The sequence below is a fragment of the Nyctereutes procyonoides genome, unplaced genomic scaffold (genome assembly GCF_905146905.1).
Source record: "Nyctereutes procyonoides isolate TBG_1078 unplaced genomic scaffold, NYPRO_anot_genome, whole genome shotgun sequence".
Taxonomy (NCBI): Eukaryota; Metazoa; Chordata; class Mammalia; order Carnivora; family Canidae; genus Nyctereutes; species Nyctereutes procyonoides.
In genome coordinates this window covers 23,325,397-23,352,356 of record NW_026575041.1, presented here as the reverse complement: position 1 = coordinate 23,352,356, position 26,960 = coordinate 23,325,397, and positions in this window count along the sequence as shown.

Genomic DNA, 26,960 nt, shown 5'->3' with positions numbered 1-26,960 from the left:
AGATTGGGCTTCTCCCCTAACCCTTCTAAATATCCCAGAACTAATAAATTAGTATGTACTATTTTGTGAGCAAATACTTTGTGCCAGACACAGTTCTAGATTCTTCCCACATATAATTAACACAGCAACCTTGAGATAATTGCTCAGAGATGTTAAATAAGTTGGCAGAAATTTCAGAACTACTGAGGGTTAGAGCCAAGATTTAAAGCTATACATCTATGATTCAAAGCTAGTGCTATCAATCTCTATGCTATTATGCATGCATATAAAATATGCTCCCAAGAGAGCATACCTGGTGAGGAACATTATCATCACATCCATTTTTCATGGCTAAATTATCATCGCTACTCTGAAGTGAATGAAATGACCCAAATAGGTGACAACCTTACAAGACACAAAGTCCCAGAGTATGACTTAAACTCATATGGGCAAGTAGCTGGAGATGGATCATGCTCTAAAGTCCTCAGTAACAGTCATTCACATTAGAAATATACTCAAGTGGAGAAATTTTAAGTTGAAAGGACACTGGTGTATTTTATGTATAAGCAACTAGTTAGGTAATTACTTTCTCAGCTATACATTGTCTGCAAAGCAATTGGGAGTCCTATTCCTTATAGAAGTAGGCTTGGAAATGCCAGCAGCATGTGAATTAAATTCTCATCTGATTATATTATATCCACAGGAATCAAACAATAAATGTCAAGGGAAAACCCAAGTTTATCAACAAATGCTTAAGGTGAACATTTGCTTCAGAACACTGTGTCTCCTGTGCAGCCAAATCATAGGGGAGCAATTAAAACAATACATAAAAAGGAGAAGCATGTTTTTCACACAGTGCTAGGGGTTGAAGTTACCCACATGCTGAGTTCCGAGGGAATACAACCTGTCTGAATAAGAGAAGTCTTTAGGACATGTTCTCCACACAGTCCTTCTTGCATTTTGCATTATTTGAATCACATTTGCTCATCTGGGACAACCTCCCTCCAAAGCTTCTGAATATAAACATGCTACATGATTTTCTAACACACACTCCAATGTGATTCACACACCCAAGGGCAAAGTGGGTATTAAATCAATGTCAGGCTCTGTGTTTTTTCATGAGGTTTGATTCTGCAGTAGGACTATTTAGCTTGAAGACATTTTTGTACTTTGAAGAGTAAGTTTGAAACTCTGACAACCTAAGGAGGTCAATGAGAGGGGTATTACAGATTGCACTTGTACATACATACTGTGTATGTCTATGTGTACAGTGAGGAAAAGAAATTAATAGAATTTGTATGAATAATAGCTATATTCTTTTAATTTTCTTTTAGGTACTCTTACAGAACAGGGTAGATAATATTTTTAATAAAAAGAGGAATGAATGACCTAACTAAGCTATAAACTCCATGAATATATGATCTTGTCTCTCTCATTTATTCTTATATTTCTAGCACAATGCCTCAAGCAAAATATACATTCAATATTTTTAATGAAAAAAAACAAATATTTTAAAATTTATCTTTATAATATCCACAAGGCAAATATTTCCAGCTTAAAGATGAGTCAATGGAGTCTTTTCACTGTTAAGAAAATTGATATTAATTGTTTATTCTGATAGTAGAGGAAGATCTATCATGAAATGAGTTCTCATCTGTTAAATATTGAGCATCCAATCTATTTTGCAAAAAGTTAATGTTAATAAGATAATGTATAGATCTTTCCTTTCAGACCATGTCTGTGTTTGACCATAAATTGATCATATCTTTCAACACTGATAGATCTTTTCTGAAACTTATCCCAGACTCCTGAGATCAATCATATGATACCCTTTGGGGTCCTGGGTAGTTCATAAGCCAAATTAGGTAACCCATTAAGGGAACAGTTTCAAAATATTTTTACACCCTTAACATTGTTAATACCTATCCCACATGAGATATCCTTATCTTTTATGTTAGAAGGCCATCTGCACGTCTTTGTATAACATTTCTAAACATTTAATTCTGATTGTTATTTCTTTTCTATCAGTGCCATTTAGCATATATTTTCAATCCACATTTTTTATCAATTTACCAAAGGTGTTCTTTTCTTTAACTTTTTGTATATTTATTAAGGTTTTGCCCCCTATAGTGGTTAATTTTATGTGCCAACTTGGTTAGGCCACAGTACCAAGATATTTGGTCAAACAATTCTAGATATTTCAGTTAAGGTATTTTTAGATGATATTAACATTTGAATCAGTAGACATTGAATAAAGAATATTCAGTCCCCTGTGTTCATGAAGAAAAAATTCTTCTAGCAGGTGACCTTCGGAATAGAACTACAACTTTTCCCTGGGTCTCCAGCCTACCCTGCCAATTTTAGATTTACTAGCCTCCCCATTCCTTAAATCTTTCTCACACATCCTATTGGTTCTATTTCTGTGGAGAACACTGAAAAATACACCTCCTTAACTGGAATTTTGTTCTTTTTATAGGAAAGTTCTGAGTATCACATTCTTGTGTGTTTTTCCAAGACCCTTCCTATTTTCCATCTTTCTTCCTCATGGATTTATAAAGCATGTACTATGGACTCTGAAATAAAGGGTATTTGCACAGACTTATGCATATATATATTTACTTAGTGTATAGTTTTTGGGTGAACATTGTTTTTACAGTCACTCCATTAATGTACAATTGCTTTTGGTACTGAATTGCTAGTTATAAGCCTGAAACTTATATTTTGAAGGTGTCTAACTTAGGACCAGGTAGTAACTTCAGTACATGCAAAATAGGATTCAATACACAGGAATGAACTTACATTCTCTCCTATCAATTAAAGTAATATTATTATGCCATTATTAAGTATACATAACTGATTCAAAATAATTTCCATATAAATTGGAATAATTTCAGTCCTGACTGCTATCTTGGTTATGAAAGAATTTCTATTATATTAAGTGCTGTGGTGTTCTTAAGAAGTCTTTAAGTGATAAGATGAAGTTAGATAGTGGTGGTGTAACAGAATAGAAAGAAAAGAAATGAATGCAAAATCTAGCCCTCATAATTCTTGATAGTGGTGGTGTAACAGAATAGAAAAAGAAATGAACACAAAATATAGCCCTTACAATTCTTTCAAAGGAAGCATTTTCCATTCATAAATTCAAACAGAAAAATTTACAAGGCCTGATGAATTAGAAACCAATTGCATTGTCACTGAGGTAGCAGGCATATTAAATTATACCTCTGTGTCTGAAAAATATGCTAGATACACAAACATAAAGTAAAAGAAAATTCGTTGGTGTCAAATAAAGTATAAGTACTAAATACCAATTACTATTGGAAAAGTCACTCCATAAAGCTTTTACATAACAATTAGATATCTCAGAAATCTTAATGACTGTAGTTTGAAACCAAGAAGTCCTTAAGCAACTATATACCATCACTCTGTCTCTATCATCTATTTCATGATATGACATAAAAGAAACTCATCTTGTCAAGAATAACACATCTTAGAGAAAGGTTACTTTCTCAACCAAACTTAATATTTATAAGAATATTCAATAATTCACAAGTATATTCATCCAGTGGATTTTATCAGCCCTCAAATACCAAGTCTTCCATGGGCATAAGTAGGCCTTGTGCTCAGTGGCATGCTGAAAAATATTTAAGAATTGGGTCTTATGGTCAACTAATATTTGATAAAGGAGGAAAGACTATCCATTGGAAGAAAGACAGTCTCTTCAATAAATGGTGCTGGGAAAATAGGATATCCACATGCAGAAGAATGAAACTAGACCACTCTCTTACACCATACACAAAGATAAACTCAAAATGGATGAAAGATCTAAATGTGAGACAAGAGTCCATCAAAATCCTAGAGGAGAACACAGGCAACACCCTTTCTGAACTCAGCCACAGCAACTTCTTGCAAGATACATCCATGAAGGCAAAAGAAACAAAAGCAAAAATGAACTATTGGGACTTCATCAAGATAAGAAGCTTTTGCACAGCGAAGGATATAGTCAACAAAACTAAAAGACAACCTACAGAATGGGAGGAGATATTTGCAAATGACATATCAGATAAAGGGCTAGTTTCCAAGATCTATAAAGAACTTATTAAACTTAACACCAAAGAAACAAACAATCCAATCATGAAATGGGCAAAAGACATGAACAGAAATCTCACAGAGGAAGACATAGACATGGCCAACATGCACATGAGAAAATGCTCTGCCTCACTTGCCATCAGGGAAATGCAAATCCAAACCACAATGAGATACCACCTCACGCCAGTGAGAATGGGGAAAATTAACAAGGCAGGAAACCACAAATGTTGGAGAGGATGCGGAGAAAAGGGAACTCTCTTGGGAATGTGAACTGGTGCAGCCACTCTGGAAAACTGTGTGGAGGTTCCTCAAAGAATTAAAAATAGACCTGCCCTATGACCCAGCAACTGCACTGTTAGGGATTTACCCCAGAGATTCAGATGCAATGAAACGCCGGGACACCTGCACCCTGATGTTTCTAGCAGCAATGTCCACAATAGCCAAACTGTGGAAGGAGCCTCAGTGTCCATCGAAAGATGAATGGATAAAGAAGATGTGGTCTGTGTATACAATGGAATATTCCTCAGCCATTAGAAACGACAAATATCCACCATTTGCCTCAACGTGGATGGAACTGGAGGGTATTATGCTGAGTGAAGTAAGTCAGTCGGAGAAGGACAAACATTGTATATTCTCATTCATTTGGGGAATATAAATAATAGTGAAAGGGAATAGAAGGGAAGGGAGAAGAAGTGTGTGGGAAATATCAGAAAGGGAGACAGAACATAAAGACTCCTAACTCTGGGAAACGAACTAGGGGTGGTGGAAGGGGAGGAGGGCGGGGGGTGGGGGTGAATGCGTGACGGGCACTGAGGGGGGCACCTGACGGGATGAGCACTGGGTGTTATTCTGTATGTTGGTAAATTGAACACCAATAAAAAATAAATTTATTATAATAAAAAATCCAAAAAAAAAAAAAAAAGAATTGGGTCTTACAACAAAAAATGTCCTAATTTGTAGTGTCACCATTTCCTTGGTGAAATGTTCCATCTTGTGCAAGTTCAAGCTATCAGTATGAGGAATTGGAATTTGGAATTAGAAAGATATAAGCAAAATTAGCTATCAAGAACCAGTATGTGCTGGAACCAGGATTGCATTGTTTGTGCCCACTGGCCCTTTGCAGTGTATTTAAATTTTGTGAGAGTAGGGCTACATTAAGCTGCTTTGCTCAAGAACTCAAACATACCATTTTGGCACTTCAGTTCCCTTCTTTCTTTTAGGCTTCACTGTAAATTGTATGATTTGAAATATGCTAACATTCCCAATTCTGATCAGTCAGAATCTCTTTTAGAAGATTTAAGCATTAAAAAAAAAAGAAGAAGATTTAAGCATTAAATATAATAGCAACACCATAGCAGTATAATTACATAACACTTTATATTTTATAAAGCTGTACACATAAATTATCTCATTTACATCTTATAATTTCCCTGTAAATTACATGTCATTATTCTCATATTGCAGATAAGCAAAATCAGCGTTGTAAAGAGAAAAACCTGCACCTGGTCACAGAATAAGGAAGGAAAGGGTCTCATGAAATCAAAAGAGATAAAATACAAAAATAGAATTAGCCAGGAGTACTGTTGATGGGCAGATCTTAGTTTCCAAATTTAATATAATCCCAGACTAGTAAAAGATTGTACATTCCCTAATAAATACAATAAAATATGATTCTGGCAATGTCTGGAAGATTAATTCCCAACAAGCATGTTCATCTGTAGCATTTTAAACAATTAGAGAGAAAGTGACAAAATGTGTCCTTACATGAAATAGCTTGTTTAATTTCCCTAACACTGTGACACATTTTGTCCATTTGATAGATAGGGAGACAAAAGTTAGAGGGGGTAAATAGCCTGCTCCAAGAAATGAGCCTAACAATAATTGATATAGAAATCATAACTACATTTGTATAACTTTACATTCCATGAATCCCTTTTCCCTATGCTTTATTAGTTCTTTCTCTTAGAATTGGAAACATTTACCACCAACTTATAAGTCAGTAAAAGGTTTTCTTTCATCTCAAGACAAAATCACTCTTGGCTCAGATACTTGTAGGAAACATTAAGGAATCAATAAGATTTAACTGAATTTCTTTAAGTTACACATTAAAGTCTCAATCACCCATCTATGCTGAGTTTTCTGTACATGCTTTTTTTTTTCCTTTCATGCTTGTGACTCAAAGCAAATTCGTGAAGCATCACCAAAAAAGAAATTTAAATGCTTTATCATTAACGTATTTTATAGAGAAGAGAAATTTATCTTGTCCAACTTCAATTAATTTTAAATGCCATAATATTTATAAAATAGATCAAGGCAAATAACACAATTTTGTGGAACTCTGTTAAAAACTCAGTATGAGACACATAAAGTAGAACACATATATTGTAACAAAGGAGGTATCAAAACAGCCATATTATCAGCAAAGAAGCAGACAACAGAGAATCTATGCTAATTCAGGTGCTGAACAAGCCAAAGAATGGTGAAACAAACGCCATCTCAGAACAGCTAGACACATCAAGCTAGTTCATCACTTGTCCTCTCATGGCTCAGCTCACAAGACGAGGAGCTGATATTCAAATATCAAATATCTTAGAATACTTTAAAGTCACTGAATTAAAGCTTCCTTGTATGATTTTTCTTACCAATGTTGCTATTTTTAGTAGAATTTCGGGAACTTTTTTTTTTTGAGATTTCACTTTGTTTGTTTATTTATTTATGAGAGAGGCAGAGACATAGGCAGAGGGAGAAACAGGATCCCTATAGGGAGCCTGATGCAGGACTAGATCCCTGGACCCTGGGATCACTCTCTGAACCAAAGGCAGATGCTCAACCATTGAGCCACCCAAGTGCCCAATTTCTGGAACTATTTACCTATTATCTATAATAAGCTGAAACATGTATATTCATTTCACAAAACAATTAAGGTCTGAGTGAAAAAAAAAATCATGCATTCTGTCAATTACAGTTTGCTAATAATAATGTTAGAATAATGGGAATTGGGATGCCTGGGTGGCTCAGCGGTTGAGTGTCTGCCTTTGGCTAAGGACGTGATCCTAGAGTCCCCAGATCGAGTCCTGCATTGGGCTCCCTGCACAGAGCCTGCTTATCCGTCTGCCTATGTCTCTGCCTCTCTCTGTGTCTCTCATGAATAAATAAATAAAATCTTAAAAAAAATGATGGAAAATTTTTTCAGTAATACTGTCAACATTAATAATAATTACCAAAAGTTATCAACTATTTATGCTGACCTTAGACATGACTTAAATGCATAATGTAAATTCAGTGTAAATATATGAGCCAAAAAGTTTATGATGAAAAAATGGTATAAAAATTTTGTTCTTGGAATAAGAAAGTCTTTTAGGATATAGAGTCACTGGATTCTGCAAATGTCATTTTGACTAATGAATTGCAAGCCACAGCTTCTTATAAATATCTAAATATTGAGTTTTATATGTCAAATGTTACAGTGGTAAAGTTTTTCATATTTTTAGTTCTTACCCTTTTTAAAACTTACAAATGTGATCAACGTGCATTGAAGAAAATTTAGACAATTCAAGGATAAAGAAGCCTTAAAATAATCAATGAATCTACCACCAGAGAATCTTCTGTTAGATTTTGGTACCTATATTTGAGGTTTTATTTTTTATTTTTTATTTTTTTTATGGAATATATTTGAGGTTTTATATGTCTCAAAGTATATATTAATTATAAGGTAACTGAAAACCAGAACATAATGTTTGAAACCTGCTTTTTCCCTCAGCAATATCTTGCCAAAAATACATTCATCAATTATAATTATCAATGATTCTATAGTAACTCATCTTGTAGACATATAGAATAATGTATTTAACCAACCTGCTATTTATTCTTGGATAGCTCAGTTAATGTTTTGTAAGCATGAATATGTGGCAGTTATATTCTTATTTATCTTTGTGCACTTCTGTGATGTTTATTTTGCATAACATTTTAGAATCACCAAGAAAGTAAATGGACATTCAAAAAACTTTTGACACATATTTTTAAGCTGTCTCCTTGAAAGGTCGTATCAACCTAGATTTAGGCAGGAAGACTAATAAGGGAAATATCAAACGTGAACTGGGTTTGTCTTTTTGTCCTGTTCATGTGTTTCCCACAAAACAAGTCCTTGGGCTTTTCTGTTTGCCGTATGCAAAAACTAAATGCCATCCAAGTAATTGACACAAAAATCACAAAGGAAACAAAACTATTGAAAACATATCAAACTCCTCCAAAACCCCAAAACACAGTGAGCATGCCATGGGTGACTAGTGAAACCACTTTTAAAGAATCCCCAAGGTTCTCAGCAGCAGCCTCTGCATTCTCCCAATATTATCCTCCTTTTACTTCCTCAAGAAGCTGCCAATTTATTTTGAATCTTAAACACCATGAATATTTTTCAGTCCATTCCTCCTACTTCCTGTCTTAACTGCACCTCAATTTGAAAGAAAAAAACCTCCTTAACAACTTCCACTCATTTGTTTTCACTTGTTTCTTGCATCCAATCTCCTTTCTGAGAAAGCTTCCAGTGAGTAGGTGCACACATGGATTCCAGGTGCAGAAAACCCTCTGTATTTGACTATGTGTTCATAAGCAAGCCTGAGTTCTTTCACCTGTGAAAAATAATACTTTCCTACGTAGGTTTTTAATAAGACTACTTAAAATAACATAAACAAAAACAAAAACTGTTTATAAAACAATCTGACAGACTCTGGGTGGCTCAGGGGTTGAGCCCTGTCTTTGGCTCAGGGCATGATCCAAGGGTCCCAGAATAGAGTCCCACATCAGACTCTTCAAAGGGAGCCTGCTTCTCCCTCTTCCTGTGTCTCCGTCTCTCTCTCTCTCTCTCTCTCTCTCTCTCTCTCTCTGTGTCTCTCATGAATAAATAAAATCTTAAAAAAAAAAAAAACAACTATCTGACAGCTCAAAACCCAATTCTTGTGGTCCTTGTAGCCTTGTAGTAAATCCTTGAAGACAAATATACAATAATTAATTTTTCGAGATCTACAGATGATAAAGTAGGAAGAATGAGACATTTTTAGAATCTTTTATGATCTTGTTAAATATACCAAACATCACTCTTTGTTTTGAAGCCACTTTAAATGGCCATTTTTGATTGATTGAAACACCTTGATAATTTTCTATCGATAACTCAAAACCAATGAATGTTTACTTTTATTGTAGCCATTGCATTCATATAATACTTTCAATATAATTTTATGTTTAGTTTTCTGGAGAAAGAATAATTTACAAACTCCAAATCTCTTATGGCTATATGTAATGACCTTTAGGTTTGTCTTTTCTAACACCCTCATTTAAAAAAGTATCAACAATGAGAAAAAGATTTAGAATTAAATGATAGTCAATATTAGACAATCAGATGACATATGAACAAAATTTAAATAAAGATATCTACTACCTTTAAATACCACTTATCTGTCATATTTTTGATTTAAAATTTTAACTACCAACAAGAGCTGTGTAACTTCATTATAAAAAGGAATACATTTCAAAACTTTTTCTTAATGGTCAGAATTTAGGAGATATATTTACTTTAGTTGAAAATATATACATGTCTCATTCTCTGCTATTTTAAGAAATCACAATTTAGTAAAAAGTATATTGACTGGGATGTCTAGATGGCTCAGTGGCTGAGTGTCTGCCTTTGGCTCAGGGTGTGATTCCAGGGTCTAGGATCAAGTCCCACATGGGGCTCCCCAGAGGGAGCCTGCTTCTCCCTCTGCCTGTGTCTCTCTTCTCTGTGTTTCTCCTGAATAAATAAATAAAATCTTAAAAAAGCATATTGACTGGAGTCATTAATAAATTGGTTAAATGCAGTTTAGTGTTTTTTATGTGTTTTTCCTAATATGCTTAATAACCCTAATATCCTTGATCTCATTAAAACATTTTAGAAATATTCCAACTAATGTTTATCTAGATTCCTTAGTCTAAGTCCTCCCTTTCTGTCCATGTGTTATGTTGCAAAACAAAACGAAACAAAACAAAAGATATAGAACCCAGACAATGACTAATGAGACTACTCACCAGTTTACTCAGTTATGTTTAGGATGTTATTGTTTTTTACTTGCATGGTTGTCTTATAACAAAAAAAAAAAAAAAAGAGAGAAAGGAAGTAAGTGGAAACATTGAGACAATACGTCTCAGATCAATTTGAAAAACAATCTCTCTAAACTACTGTTCATTAAAATACAAACATTAGAAAAATAATTATGGACACATTATAAATTATTTTTCATTTATGTAAGTATATAAATGCAGTCAGACCACAAGTACAGTGCTGAAAACAAATACATTGAAATAGATATCTGATTTCACTGGGGTAACAGATGCTTGACTAATTCAAGATATCAACAAGGATGTGAAAACAGTAGGCTATAAAGTCACCCAATGATGTGTCAAAGCTTGGAATTTGTAAAAGATGCAGCTCACTGAATTGCTAGCTTAATTGTGTGAACTGCTGTTGCTATTAAAACTTGATTTTTAAAACTTTATTTGATTTCTCTATTGCATCACCACCCACAGCTTAAAGCATACTAATTATAGCTATAATATAAAACACTATAAACTGAAAATCTAACAATTCTACTAATAAAATATGAAATTTAAAGGACATCTGTAAAATATGAAAATTATGACATTTGCTCCCAAGTATAGAAAATAATTATTATGACATTTGGGGAGTAGAAGCAGGTATGGGGGAGTGGTCATTCTTGTTTCTTTTTTCCAGATCCATTCTTATTGTTTTCATGTTTCAGACTGCCAAAGCTAGTTACATAAATATGTTAATCTAGGTAATCTAATCATCTCAGACTCAACTGATCTCAATTAAATTACTTAGCAGGAATGTACCACATGGAGTGTCCTGCCAGTAGGCTTAAAAGATTACCAACATAAAGGACACAATGTAATGGGAGGTCAAAGAAGATAGAGTAAGAACTGCAAGAAAAGAGAATTTACAATATCTAGTATTCTTCGCTAAGTGCCTGAGTGCTAGCACAAAGATTAATTCTGAAATTAATTAATTAATTAATTAAACCCCAGAGAAATAGTATTAATGCAAAAGTCTTTTTCTTGGGGCACTGAGTGGCTCAGTTGATTAAGCATCTGCCTTTGGCTCAGGTTATGATCTCAAGTCCTGGGATTGAGCCCCACGTAGGATTTACCACTTAGTGGTGAGTCTGTTTCTCCCACTCCCGCTTTATCTCCCTCTGTGATCTCTCTCACTTGCACTCAAATAAATAAATAAATAAATAAATAAATAAATAAATAAATAAATAAAATCTTTAAAAATATATTTTTCTTGATGCCTGAGAACACTATCTTTGCTCATCTCCTCTCCTCTGCTTCCTATTATACTAGGTTAAATGTACCCCTTTTAGCCTGGGGTTTCCCCACCTACAGGATGGCAAAGTGTGCCCCTTGTGTTGGGAGGTAACACGTATCAATATGTTTTCATGTGGTTAAGATGGTGGAGGAGGAGGGGACCCTAATTTCACCCCGTCCTGGAATTCAGCTAAATAGTTACCAAATCATTCTGAACCCCTGTGAAATCAACCAGCAATCTGAGAAAAGACTTCCTTCAATTCAATTCTATAAATAGAAAATCAGGGACTTTTTGCAAGATAGGAGGTATGGGGCTATGAATCCAAGGTAATATACTGGAGGATAAACTGCGGAAGAAGAAGTCTCCATCAGCCAGTACTAGAAGATGTTATAAACAGTGGAGTGCAAAATTGAAACTTTTAGAAGTCTACTTGAAAGGTGCTCATGAAGCTAGGTGGAATTCCATGTGTGACAGTGTGGTCTCCGGATCCTCAGGGTCACAAAAAGAATTGGGATGTCTGAGTATAGGAGAGTTCCCAAGCATTGGAGAGGGAAAGCTGGGTGAAAACAGCAAGTCCAGGTATTGGCTTTCCGCTCAGTTTTGCCATAAACTGCGATCTGCTACACAGGTGGGCCTGCTCTCTGAGTAGGGTCCCAGTAAGAGGCATATCCATGGTGACACCCCTCAGCCTCCCCAGGGAGGAGCTACAGGAGTGTGCTCTGCATGAAGTTTGAAGACTCAAAACAGGGTCACATGCCTGAGATAAAAACACTCATAGGTTAGATAAACATTCATAGGTTAGATAAACATAGAATTAAGATGGAAATGAGGGAGATAAGAGTGATTGACTGCTTTTCTGTGATGCACACTGAAGAATGGAGGCATGAACTTTCAGCTCCAGCACTAGAGACCAAGGCACTACCATCCCCCCCCCCCCCTCCGTCAGTGCTGAAAGCCTTCAGGGAACAAAAGCAACATAGAGCAATCTGGAGCCATTTACACTGAGCCCAGCCTCCGGGCAAGAGCAGTATAATTCTGCCCAGGCAAAGACACCTGAGAATCACTGCAATAGGCTATTACTCTAGATGACCAACAGGAACTTGCAGCTACTACCAAGTTTACTGATCATACAGAATGGCAAAGCTCTAGGTCTTAGAGAAAATAGAATACAGCATTCCTGGTTTTTTCTTATGATTCAGCAATCTTGCAGTTCTATTTTTTTTTCCCTCTCCAGCCATTTTCTTATTTTATCAATTCTTTTCTTAGGCCTTTTTTAATTTCTATGTTTGCATTTTATTATATATATATATATATATTTATATATATATATTTATATATCTATATTCCATTTTTGGCTTCCTTTCATTCTATTAAATTTTATATCTATATCTATATCTATATTTTTTTCTTTCCTATTTTGAGATCTAGTATCTTCTAACAAACAAACCAAAATACACCCAGTATCTGGTTTATTGTTCTATTCACCTTCTGTTTGACTTTATTCTCTCTCTCTTTTCATTTTTTCTTTTTTTTTTCTTTTCTTTCTGTAGTGTATATTTTTCTGGTATCCTTGTTGCCATTTTTGTATTTTCTCTCTTTTTCATCTATTCCTTTCTGGACATAATTAATGTTAAGATGGAAGAACCCCAAAAGAGAGGACAAGTGATAGTACTCACTGCCAGGGATTTAATAAATATGGATATAACTAAGATACTGGAACTAGATTTCAAAACAATGATTATAAAGATACTAGCTGGACTTGAAAAAGCATAGAAGACACTGGAGAAACCCTTACTGGAGAAATAAAAGAACTGAAATCTAATTAGATCAAAATAAAAAATGCCATTACTGAGATGCAGTCAAAAATGGAAGCTCTAACTGCTCGGATAAATGAGGCAGAAAAGAGAGTCAGTGATTTGGAACACAAAATGATAGAGAATAAAGAAACTGAGAAAAAGAGATAAACAACTACTGAATCATGAAGGGAGAATTCAATAGATCAGTGATACCATAAAGCAAAACAATATTAGAATAATTGGAGTCCCAGAGGAAGGGGGGGGGCAGAAGGTTTATTTGAACAATTTATAGCTGAGAACTTTCTTAAGCTAAGGAAGGAAACAGGCATTCAAGTCCAGGAGGCACAGAGAACCCCCCCTCAAAATCAATAAAAAATAGGTCAACACCCTGACGTATAATATTGAAACTTGCAAATCTCAGAGACAAAGAGAAAACCCTAAAAGCAGTTCAGAACAAGCGGTCCTTAACCTAAAAAGGTAGAAACATAGGGTTGGCAGCAGACCTATCCACAGAGACTTGGCAGGCCAGAAAAGGCTGCCATGATATATTCAGGGTATTAATGAGAAAAATATTCAACCAAGAATACTTTATCCAGCAAGGCTGTCATTCAAAATAGAAGGAGAGATAAAAAAACATCCAGGACAAACAGAGACTAAAAGAACTTATTATCACTAAACCAGCCCTGCAAGAAATATTGAAGGGGATCCTTTAAGCAAAGAGAGAGCCCAAAAGTAACAAAGACCAGAAAGGAACAATATACAGAAACAGTGATTTTACAGGTAACACAATGGCACTAAATTCACCTTTTTCAATAATTACTCTGAATGTAAATGGATTAAATGCTCCAATCAAAAGGCACAGAGGATCAGACTGGATAAAAAAAACAAGACTCATCTATATGCTATCTATAAGAAACTCATTTTAGACCCCAAAACATCTCCAGATTGAAAGGGGGTGGGGGAGAACCATATATCATGCAAATGGGATCAAAAGAAATCTGAAGTAACCATCCCAATTTAAAACCAAAGACTATAATAAGAGATGAGGAAGGACACTATATCACAAATGAAGGGTCTATCCAACAAGAAGATACTAACAATTGTAAATATTATGCCCTAATTTGGGAGCAGCCAATTATATAAACCAATTAATAACAAAATTAAAGAAACACATTGTTAATAACACAATAATAGTAGGGGACTTTAACGTCTCACTCATTGTAATGGACTGATCATCTAGGCAGAAAATAAACAAGAAAACAAAGGCTTTGAATGACACACTGGACCAAATGGACTTCAGAGCATTCCATCTTTTTTTTTTTTTTTAAGATTTTATTTACTTATTCATGAGAGACACAGAGAGAGAGAGGCAGAGACATAGACAGAGGGAGAAGCAAGCTCCACACAGGAAGCCCAATGTGGGACTTGATCCTGGTACTCCAGGATCATGCCCTGAGCCAAGGACAGACATTCAACCACTGAGCCATCCAGATGTCCCCAGAACATTCCATCCTAAAGCAACAGAATACACATTCTTCTTCAGTGCACATGGAGCATTCTCCAGAATAGACCACATACTGGGTCACAAATCAGATTTCAACTGGTAGCAAAAGATTAGGATTATTCCCTGCATATTTTCAGACCACAACACTTTAAAATTTAAACTCAATCACAAGAGAAAGTTTTTTTTTTTTTTAAGATTTTATTTATTTACTTATGAGAGACACACAGAGAGGTAGAGACATAGGCAGAGAGAGGAGAAGGCTCCCTGCAAGGAACCTGATGTGGGACTCAATATCAGGACCCCAGGATCATGACCTGAGCCACCCAGGCATCCCACAAGAGAAAGTTTGGAAGGAACACATATACATGGAGGTTAAAGAACATTATACTAAAGAATGAATGGGTCAACCAGGAAATTAAAAAAGAATTTTAAAAATTCATGGAAACAAATGAAAATGAAAATATGACTCTTCAAATCTTTGGGAGGCAGCAAGGTGGTCTAAGAGGGAAGTATGTAGCAATACAAGTCTTTTTCAAGAATCAAGAAAAGTATCAAATATATAACCTAAACTAACACTTAAAGTAGCTGGAAGAAAAACAGAAAATTAAGCCTAAATCCAGCAGAAGAAAAATAATAAATATTAGACAGAAATCAATGAAATAGAAACCAAAGGAACAGTGGAACAGATCAAAAAAAAAAAAAAATAGGAAATGGTTCATTGAAAAAATTAATAAGATCGATAAACCCCTGGCCAAAACTATCAAAAAGAAAAGAGAAAGGACCCAAATAAACAAAAATTACAAATTAAAGAGGAGAGATCATACCCAACACTGAAAAAAATACAAACTGTAAGAACATATTATGAGCAACTTCATGCCAACAAATTAGGCAAGCTGGAAGAAATGTTTGCATTCCTAGAAACATATAAACTACCAAAACTGAGACAGGAAGAAATAGAAAACATGAACGGACCCATAACCCACAAAGAAATTGAATCATTATTAAAAAATCTCCCAACAAACAAGAATCCAGGACCAGGTGGCCTCCCAGTGGAATTTTACGAAACATTTAAAGGAGAATTAATACCTATTCTTCTGTAGCTGTTTCAAAAAATAGGAATGGAAGGAAAACTTCCAAACTCATTCTATGAGGCCAGCATTATCTTGATCCCAAAACAAAGACCCCACCAAAAGGAGAATTATAGACCAATATCCCTGATGAACATGGACGCAAAAATTCTAAGATACAAGGCAGTAGGAACCAATAGTACATTAAAAGGATTATTCACCATGACAAACTAGGATTTATTCCTGGGCTGCAAGGATGATTCAACATCCACAAATTAATCAACATGATAAATCACATTAATAATTTTTTAAAAGGATAAGAACCATATCATCCTCCCAATAGATGCAGAAAAAGTATGTGACAAAATGCAGCATCTTTTCTTGATTAAAACTCTTCACAATGTAGGGATACAGGGAACATACCTCAATATTATTAAACCTATATACAAAACACCTACAGAGAATATCATTCTTAATGAGAAAAAACTGAGAGTTTTCCCCTAAAGTTAGGAACATGACAGGGATGTCCACTCTCACCACTGTTGTTCAACATAGTACTAGAAGTCCTAGCCTCAGCAATCGACAACAAAAAGAAATAAAAGACATCCAATCAGCAAAGAAGAAGTAAAAGAAAGTAAAGAAGCAAAGAAACTGGGGTCCCTGGGTGGCTCAGTGGTTGAGCATCTGCCTTTGGCTCAGGACGTGACCCTGGTCTGGCGATGGATTCCTGGGGTCCTGGGATCCTGGGATCGAGTCTTGCATCAGGATTTCCAGAGGGAGCCTGCTTCTCCCCCTACCTGTGTCTCTGCCTCTCTCTGTGTCTCTTATGAATAAATGAATAATATCTTAAAAAAAAAAAAAAGAAGCAAAGAAAGTCTCACCCTTTGCAGATGACATGATACTCTATGTTGAAAACACAAATGATTCCACCCAAGAATTGCTAGAACTCATACGGGAATTCAGCAAAGTTGCAGGATATAAAGTCAATCCAGCGAAATCAGTTGTATTTCTATACACTAACAATGAGAAAGAAGAAAGAGAAATTAAGGAATCGATCCCTTTTAAAATTGCACCAAAACTGGTGCCTGGATGGCTCAGTGATTGAGTGTCTGCCTTCAGCTCAGGACGTGACCCTGCTCTGGCGATGGAGTCCTGCACTGAGCTCCCTGTGAGGGGCCTGCTTCTACCTCTGCCTATGGTCTCTACCTCTCTGTGTGTGTCTCTCATGAATAAATAAAGTCTTAAAAAAAGTGCACCAAAAATTATAAGATACCTAGGAATAAACCTAACCAAAGAGGTAAAAGATCTGTACTCTGAAAACTATAGAACACTTATGAAAGAAATTGAAGAAGACACAAAGAAATGGAAACATGTTTCATGCTTATGAATTAGTTAAACAAACATTGTTAAAAAAAGTCTTTGCTGACCAGAGCAATCTACATAATCAATGCAATCCCTATAAAAATACCATCATTTTTCATAGAGCTGGAACAAATAATCCTAAAATTTGTATGGAATCAGAAAAGACCCAAAATAGCCAAAGGAATGTCGAAAAAGAAAATCAAAGCCGGTGGCCTCACAATACTGGACTTCAAGCTATATTACAAAGCTGTGATCATCAAGACCATTACCATGTGGTAATGCCACAAAAACAGACACATAGATCAATGGAACAGAACAGAGAACCAGGAAATGGACTCCAACTCTATGGTCAATTAATCTTCAACAAAGCAGGAAATAATATCTAATGGAAAAAAGACAGTCTCTTCAACAAATAGTGTTGGGAAAACTGGACAGCCACATGCAGAAAAATGAAATTGGGCCATTTTCTTACACCATACACAAAAATAGACTCAAAATAATGAAAAACTTAAATGTGAGAGAGGGATCCATCAAAACCCTAGAGGAGAAGACAGGCAGCAACTTCTGTGACCTTGGCCCCTAGCAACTCCTTGCTAGACATATCTCAAAGGCAAGGGAAAGAAAGGCAAAAATGAACTATTGGCGTTTCATCAAGATAAAAAGCTTTTGCACAGCAAAGGAAACAATTGACAAAACCAAAAGACAACCAACAGAACAGGAGAAAATATTTGCAAATGTCTTATCAGAGAATGGGCTAGTATCCAAAATCTATAAAAACTTATCAAACTCAACACCCAAAGAACAAAAAAATCCAATCAAGAAATGGGCAGGAGATGTGGACAGACATTCCTCCAAAGAAAACATACTAATGGCTAACATGCGAAAAAATGCTCAACATCACTCAGTATAGGGAAATATTAAATCAAAACCACAAGGAGATACCACCTTATACCAGTCAGGATGGCTAAAATTAGTAACACAAGAAACAACAAATGTTGATGAGAATGTGGAGAATGGGGAACCCTTTTATACTGCTGGCTGGAATATGGACTGGTAGAGCCACCCTGGAAAACAATATGAAGATTCCTCAAAAAAGCTAAAAATAGAGCTATTGTATGACCTAAGTATAGCACTACTAGGTATTTATCCAAAGGATACAAACATAGTGATCCAAAGGGGCACCTGCACTCCATTGTTTATAGTGGCAATGTCCACAATAGCCTAACAATGGAAATAGCCCACATGTCCATTGACAGATGAATGGATAAATAGGAGAGGTACATGTATACAACGGAATATTACTCAGTCATCAAAAGAAAAAAAAAAGAAATCTTACCATTTGCAATGACCTAGATGGAACTAGAGGGTATTAAGTTTAGTGCAATAAGTCAATCAGAGAACAACAATTATCATATGATTTCACTCACATATGGAATTTAAGAAACAAAGCAGAGGATCATAGGTGAAGGGAGGGGAAAATAAGGAAATCAGAGATGGAGACAAATCGTAAAAGACAATTATAGGAAATCAGCTGAGGGTTGCTAGAGGGGATGTGGGTTAGGGGATCTGGTAATTCATCGATGGGCATTAAGGAGAGCATGTGATGTGATGAGCACTGTTACATGCAACTGATGAATCACTGAACTCTACCTCTGAAACTAATAATACACTATATGTTAATGGATTTTAAATTAAAAAAAATGCATATATGTTTCCATGCTTCAAATGGGTTATACTCAACCCATATGCAGGGAATTTTAAACATACACTCCAAATCCCCAGGAAGTCTGCAAAGCTGAGAAGGAGTTCTGACATGGATCACTGCCAAATTTAGAACATGATTTTAGTTGTTGCTAAGGGTTGTAGCTTTTGGGAAAGATACCTGGAAATAGAAACCTGGCTTTCTTGGTAATTCATATTTCTGATTTATAGGCTTTTTGCTATTTTGGTATATTTATGTGGGGCCTTTGGATCTTTTGGATCCTTCTTCCCGCTACTGTATTTTTTAGAACTCTCTTACTAGTGTCTCCAGAGGGACTTGAGCTTTATATTATGTAAAGTATCTCGTCTTGGCAAACCCAAGATTATAAAAATTGGATACATAGAGGCAAGAGTTGGAACTGATTTTACTTGCCTGGGTTAAAGGAGTTTGGCTAATCCAAATGTAACTCACCAAGGCATGAAATTTGAGCCTAAAGCACACAGAGTAATGCAATATTTAGTTGCCATATTTGCCAGATGTGTTCTCTGGACCTACCTGATGCAGGAAATGTTGGGACTCTGAGCTGATGGCCCAGAAAGAATTCTTGAGATGTCTTTGGTGTAAAAGGGTGGTTTTATTAAAGTACGGGGACAGGACCCTTGGGCAAAAAGGAGCTGCTCTGGGGTCATGAGGAGTGGCAGATTTTGTCCTTGGGAAGGAGTTAGGGAGAGCATAGGTCTCTAAGGAATTCTGGAAGTTTGAGAGCAAAGTATCAAGGACCTTGAGGAGGCTAGCTATTATTAGGAGAAGGTCATTTATTACTATCTAGTAAAACCCTAGTCATGAGACCCTTCAGATGTACATCAGTGAGCTCCAGGCTTGGGAGATAATTGCTAACAGATATTTGGAGGGTAGAGATAAAGTTTCCAAAGGAATTTTTATCAAGTAGACTTACAGGATCCTGGGGGAGGGTGGGGTTGAGCTAAAATTGCCTTTTGTCCTTAGCAAACTATTAACATAGAGGAAGCTGGGTTCCTAGAGGAATGTCCCTCTGTCCGTTTCAAGGACTTGTCAGTAGGCTGTAAGTAGTGAGGAAATTTAATAACTTTTTCTTTTGCCTTTGTTTCTCACATCACAAATCCTGTGCCAGTGGTAGATGGCAGGTGTCTCTCTCTCCCTCTCCCTCTCTACACTCCAAACACAAATGGGAAAGTTTGAGTATTTGATATTAGAGACAAATATTTAAGTCACAAATATGGTTTTGTTTGCTTGTTGGATTAGTTGCTTGGACAGTTCAAAAATATTCCAGCTCTTTTATTCCAGATTATGAGTTAGTGAGCACACAGTCTGTCACCACCTAGACCCCAAGACCTGACCTCTACTACTCATCTGCTTGTACTTACTAACCTTTGTCTGACCTTTTTCCTTAAGCTCTTTTTTTCTGGCTTACCTTTAACTCAGGCAAATGAAACCCAAAACCATGCCTCAGGTGCTAGTGACTGTCCCGCCAAGACCTCTTGTCAGCCCAGACCACCCAGACCTTGTAAGCTGTACCCCTGATTCTTGCCTCTGCAGATGGACCACAGAGTGACCTCTGGAATGACCTACAATTACCTTTGTCTCATTAAAATACTAAAATCTCTACTCAGGGAAGAACCTCAGCCTCATTTACATAACATACAATGTATGTATTACAATGTATGTATGGGTATATCTCCTTAAGGCTCATGTGTGACCTTAAGTCCGTCACTCATGTGGTGACAAGGCTTCCCTATCTAATATCTAAATATTTATCCTAACCCTAAACAAAAGGGCCCCATTCACTCTCTCAGGGAGTCATGGTTTTGAAACCATTCCTGGTGATCTGCAGGTCAGTTATTTGCTGCAGGTCAGTTTTCTTAGGGAGACAACTCAACCTGATGCACTTTCTGACTTACCAAGAAGTGAACTCACATTGGTTTAGTTACAAATTTGCCACACACTATGTTTTCCATCTACTAGTGTTGATATTAATATTCTAGATTGTGGCTACTCTTTCTCTGTTAGCTGGGTCCCCAGTGTGAGGAAAACTACACACACACATACATACAGCCATTAGCCAGGTCACCAGAGGGAGGTGGGTGGGAGGATGGGTGTAAATGTTGAAGGGGATTAAAGAATGCATTTACCATGATGAGACCTGAGTAATGCATAGAATTGTTGGATCACATTGTACGTCTGAAACTGAATAAAACACAGTATGTTAACTATACTGGAATTAAATTAAAAACTTAAAGAAAAAAAGAGCCCATGATGTCTTTGCTGTTTTAAGCAATTGAAATTTTGGCTGCATTTGTTACCATAGTATAACCTAGTCTATCCAGAAAGTTATGGAGGGGCTCAGGGCAGCCTGCCCCAAAATGTGCCACTTTGGAGTAAATATTATTTCCAGTTAAAAGTCATATAAACTCGGGATGCCTGGGTGGCTTAGTGGTTGAGCTTCTGCCTTTGGCCCAGGACATGATTCTGGGGTTCTAAGATCAAGTTCCACATTGAGCTCCCCACAGGGAGCCTGCTTCTCCCTCTGCCTTTGTCTCTGCTTCTCTCTCCATGTCTCTCATGAATAAATACATAAAATCTCTAAAAACAAAAAGTAATATAAACTTAGCAGGTGCAGGAAAGCGGCTCTGCCTCCCCTCCACCACTGCCTAAATTTATAGTGCAAGGCGAGCTTACAGGAGGAATGGAAATTTTAACAGAGACTCCCTTTACCAAAGGAATTCAATCTACACAATAGGGCAAACTTGTTTTTCCCCAAACATCTCCTTTCACCCTCTTGCTAATGAGTTTTCTCCTATTTGTGTCCTCAGGCTCCTCTCCTCTCCTTAGCTCTTAGGAGCTTCACACTGCCTTAGTGTTTTCACATGTTTGGGTCTGTGTGGATTCCCCATACCATGTCTATTAAATCTGATTTTCTCCTGTTAATCAATTTCATGTCAATTTGATTCTAAGTCCACCTAAAAGGATCATAGGGCAGAGGAAGTTCTTCCTCCCTGACAGTTACATACATGAAGCAGGTATGTTTGGGCTTCAAATACTAATGCTGGTATTGAAAATATGTATTTAACCTAATTTTATAGACTAAATGCAAAATATTAGAGATGGAATGTTTTGAGATGTTCCTGTAGAAAGAATTTTAGTGAATTATTAGTGTCAAAGATGTGCATGTTAATCTTACATAATCTACATTTTGCCAAATAAATGCATAAACTGGGGAATAGTGTTTTTCATGTAATAGATAAAAATATCATGTTTCATAATATTTCCAAATTAAATCACACAAGAAATATGATAAATGAAAACAGTTTCCTACACAAGGGATATAACAACAAAGCACATGAGGGAAACCAAAATAACCTAAAATCGACATACTGTATGATGCATCAAAGCAGTGAATTTTAAGTGGTTCGTGAAAACACCTTCTTCAAGATTCTCCCAAAATAAGTTCCCTTTAGTCCTAAGTGTGAATGTGCTTTTAACAGATTCCTTTTCCCCCTTTAAAATGCCAGAGCTACTTGTCACCTCCAGGGACTTGGCCTAACGTTGTCTTTTTGGCAACAATTCTTGGGACAATTTTATTTCATTAGTTTTACCCTGCAAATCTTATGCAGTAAGAATATGAAGTCATGAGTTAGTGTAATTGAAGTGCAGACTGCATGATTTTTCCTCCCAAATACTATTCTGGAATACACAAGGGAGATCTATTCATTCAACATACACATCATTTGTGTTATATTTGTTATGTATAAAGTAACATACTGTAACTTGATAATTATCCATAATAAAGGATACTAAATTATTCATTATAAACTTTATGCAAGATGTTCTGTAGACATTCAAAACACACAATATGATTATTGGAAAGATTCTTGATAAGAGTTTGATGTAACAGGGGTGGAACTCCTTGTGCTTGGGGCCCTTTCTCTAAACATGGAAACTCCTATTGGGCAAATAGTAAAAACACACTAAGTGAAAAAAGGAATGCCTGAGTCATCTTTCTCATCTCTTTAGGGCTTTTACGGGCATCTGGCTGGTTAAGCGGTTTTCATTTTTGCTTTTTACCCATTGTTAGGGTAAAGAATATAAAGAAAAAAGTCAAGTAGTCGAACTACTATTGTTTTAGCAAGTGACATGGCACTTATGAAAGCCTTATTTTAAAGAAAACACTACAAAATGTCTAGGGATTTTTATCTACAAAACAAATAAGAGAATGTTTTCACAGAATGTATTGACAGAATTGCTAAGTGACTGAAGCTCTCTTTGTTATCAATGTCTGTTTCTCTTTCATAGCTTTTTCATGGCAGAGTTTAAATGTTTCTTGAACTCAGTGTGCACGAGGATAGAGATAGGATAGTTTAATGGGGGTGATAGAAATAGGATCAGAAAACTTTCTTTGTAACTTTACTAGTGTAAATTGACCAGGTAAAAAGGAAACTGGGCAGCCCCGGTGGCGCAGCGCTTTAGCGCCACCTGCAGTCCAGGGTGTGATCCTGGAGACCCGGGATGGAGTCCCACATCAGGCTCCCTGCATGGAGCCTGCTTCTCCCTCTGCCTGTCTCTCTCTCTCTCTCTCTCTCTCTCTCTCTCTCTCTCTCTCTCTTTCTCTCTCTCTATGAATAAATAAAATCTTAATAAAAAAAAAAAAAAAAGGAAACCACCTCTACCCCCATATTACTCACAGGAGAAGAATCATACTCTTCCTTCTCAATTCCGGATACTAATGAGTTCCAAGCCAACGGCCAAGAAAGAATTCTTGAGACATCTTTGGTGCAAAATGGTGGTTTTATTAAAGCCCAGGGATGGGATCCTTGAGCAGGAAAAGCTGCTGCCACAGGCCTGTGAGGAGTGCTGATTATATACCTGGGAGTTGGGGGAGGTTGAGTAAAAAGGGAGATTTCAAAAGGATTTTTATATGCTAAAGAAGACCTACAAGATACTGGAGGCCTTGCCATTGTCAAGTTACAGATTGCTTTTCCCTCTAGCAAGGCATTAACATGAAGACAATTGGAAACTTCCTGAAGAATGTCACACATATCCCACCTTGGGTGGGGGTCATTTGTGGGATATTAGCTGTGCTTTATGCAGCTAGCCCTGTTCCTTCATCAGCAAGTATTAGGAAAAGGTCATTTATTATCCCTTAGTAAACCCTTAGTCATGAGTGTATTACTGGGTCATATTGCTTGGACAATGACTGCTAATATATATCTTAGTGGGGGGAGGTGTTGAGATAAAAGAAGTTTCCAAAAGAATTTTTATATGTTAAAGTAGACTTACAGGATCCTGGGGATTGGGGTAAGATTGCCTTTTTCCCTTAACAAAGTATTAACATTGAGGCAGCTGAGTTTCCAGAGGAATGTCACTCTGCCAGTTTCAAGGACTTGTCAAAGGATATGAGGAAAGTTAATAATTTTTCTTCCACCTTTGTTTGTCACATCACTAGGATCAAAACAAAACAAAACAAAACAGTCTTACCAAGTAAAGTATGCTGGATGATGGATGGATGCAAATAAGGAAAGAGCAGAGGGAGGAGTTGGTTGGCCTCTTACTGTTTTCTTTTTTTTTTTTTTTTAAGAGTTTATTTATTTACATTTATTTTAGAGAGAGAGAGTGGGGAGGAAACCGAGGGAGGGGGACAAGCAGCCTCCACGCTGAGCATGAGATGGGGGGTTTCATCCCAAGACCCCAAGATCATGAGTGAGCTGCAATCCAGAGTAGATCACTTCACCAACTGAGTGACCCAGGCACCCCCTCTTTTTGCTTTCGATATCATTAATTCCTCTTTGGGGCATGTAGCTTTCCATACCAGATCAAAGGATGAGCCAATTTGAAATCGTGCTCAAAGAGGGCAGCATCAGCTTTTCTCAGGCAGGACCTTAAACTGAAGTTCACAGGTTGCCGCAGCATCCATCATAATCTTTCTTTCCTCTAGCCAATATTTCCTTCCAAGGAATTTCCCGTCACGACTTGTGGTGGCTAAGCCCAGAGGAGAAATTACTGTGGGTTTTATCTCAAATTTCAATAGCAATTTGCCTCTGGCCTGGAGTCTCCTACCTTATTTGGTATTAACTACGTACCCTGGGTAGCCAGTGAGTCTGGAGAGAATGTGGTCCCGTTTCTCTGGGGTTGGGTTTCACTGTTTACGTGAATCCCCTTCTTTTTGCAGACAATCTCTGTAAGCATGCGTTTTGCTAATTAATGTGGTTAGAGTACATCATTCTTAAAAGCTCTTTCTTACCTCTGTTATATAAAATATCTATTACCTTTTATCCCATGTCTTATAGTTAGTTGTTGGGCCGGCGGGATCCTGGGGGATGGGGAAGCACCAACACAACGCGGCGGCCTCCATCTTGCGCCGGCCTCCATCTTGCCGGGCCTCCATCTTGCCGCCGGCCTCCATCTTGCCGCCGGGCCTCCATCTTGCCGCCCTCGCCTCGGGGCTTGCCCGCCACTAGGACGCCCAAGGACGCGTCACGGTGGGAGAATGGGACCTATGCAGGAAACGGAACCTGAACCTTACCTAACCGCGTACCATAAATAGACGTAAGCGGCTCCCACCTACACCGCCCGGCCCCGCCCTCCCGGGTAAGAGCCGACCTGCGTCATCCCCGCCGGCCTGTGCGTTCCCACCTCGCGTCCCTGCGGGCCTGCGGAACCTGCTTGGTTACAAGCTCGCCTCGACCCCCCTTCGCCTGGCCTGTTCCATTTCACTACCCGCTGGATCAAACCTGGCAATAGTGCACTTAAAAAACTTAGTGTTAGAATACGCAGGCATTGCCGTATTGCACACTGCTCAATTTTTATCTTCTTTTCTGCTTCATTTTTTGTATTTGGAATCCTCTCTCTTCTGGATTGAAGCGTGGAAAATTCTTCACAAAGAAATAGAACAGAGAGAGTTCATTACATGGTCATCGTTCTACCAGCACTGTTTGCATTTCAGTGTAGAGAAGCTATTGTCCCAATCTGCTGCTACGACTTAAAACGAAAAATGCATCAGTATTGTGGAAAGTGCAGAAACATACTGAGTAGTGAAGGTGACATCCACTAAGAAAACCTTTCCGTGTATGTCAGAATCACAGAGAAACAAAACAAACTTGCTAGCCATTTATCAAAGATCACGATCTATCATTTCCAGAAGAATGAAACAATGAACACTAAAGTTAGAAAAGTGAAACAATATACAGAATTTTTCTCCCATTTATTCAACCTTTCCCTACATTTTTCTCAGGAAAAAGGGGAAAAAAGAGTTTATCCTGCTTGATACCAAGAATGGGTAGCTTACAAACAGGTATCAGCATTTAATCAACAAATGGAACACAAAATATAAATCTGTTTTTTACTAATAACTGGAAAAATTTCCAATTTTACAGAATAGGTACATAATATGTGAGATTTACATAACTAAAAAAAATCCTCCCCATTTCCCTTCCTACATTTTTTAATATATTCAACTTTATAAGGAAACATGGAAAACTTATGCAACCATCACTAAATGTTTTAGTAATCCAAAAATATAATAGTGTAAATATAATAGTTATAACTGTGTAAATTTATTTATGACATATTGTCACTGACTCATTCTGAGCTGAGCTGATATCTTTTATAAATGAATTTTTGTTATTTTTTTCTATAATTTCATGTTTCTTGAATACATTCTATGATTGATTACCTACATAGGATATCAAAACTCAAGATATTGTATCAAGATAAATAATTTTTTGTTCTTTGTTTTAAATCTATTTTAGTATTTCAACTCTATGCATTTAATCTGGTGACATATATCCTATCATCTCTATATCTCTATCCCCACAAATTAACATCTATTTCTTGTCAATCATTGCTCAATCTTCTTCCTATATAAGACCAATGACATGCAAGTTTTTATGATTTACAACCCTTATCTTATTCCATTAATTTTTGCATCTTCAATTTCAGTTCCTGGCTGCCTCCCAACTCTGTCTTAACTAAATTGTTTTAAGATGACTATCGGATATCTAGGTAGTCATTATTTCTGGAAGCTGTCTCCTACCTTTCAACCTTTATATGATATATACAGCTGTCAAAA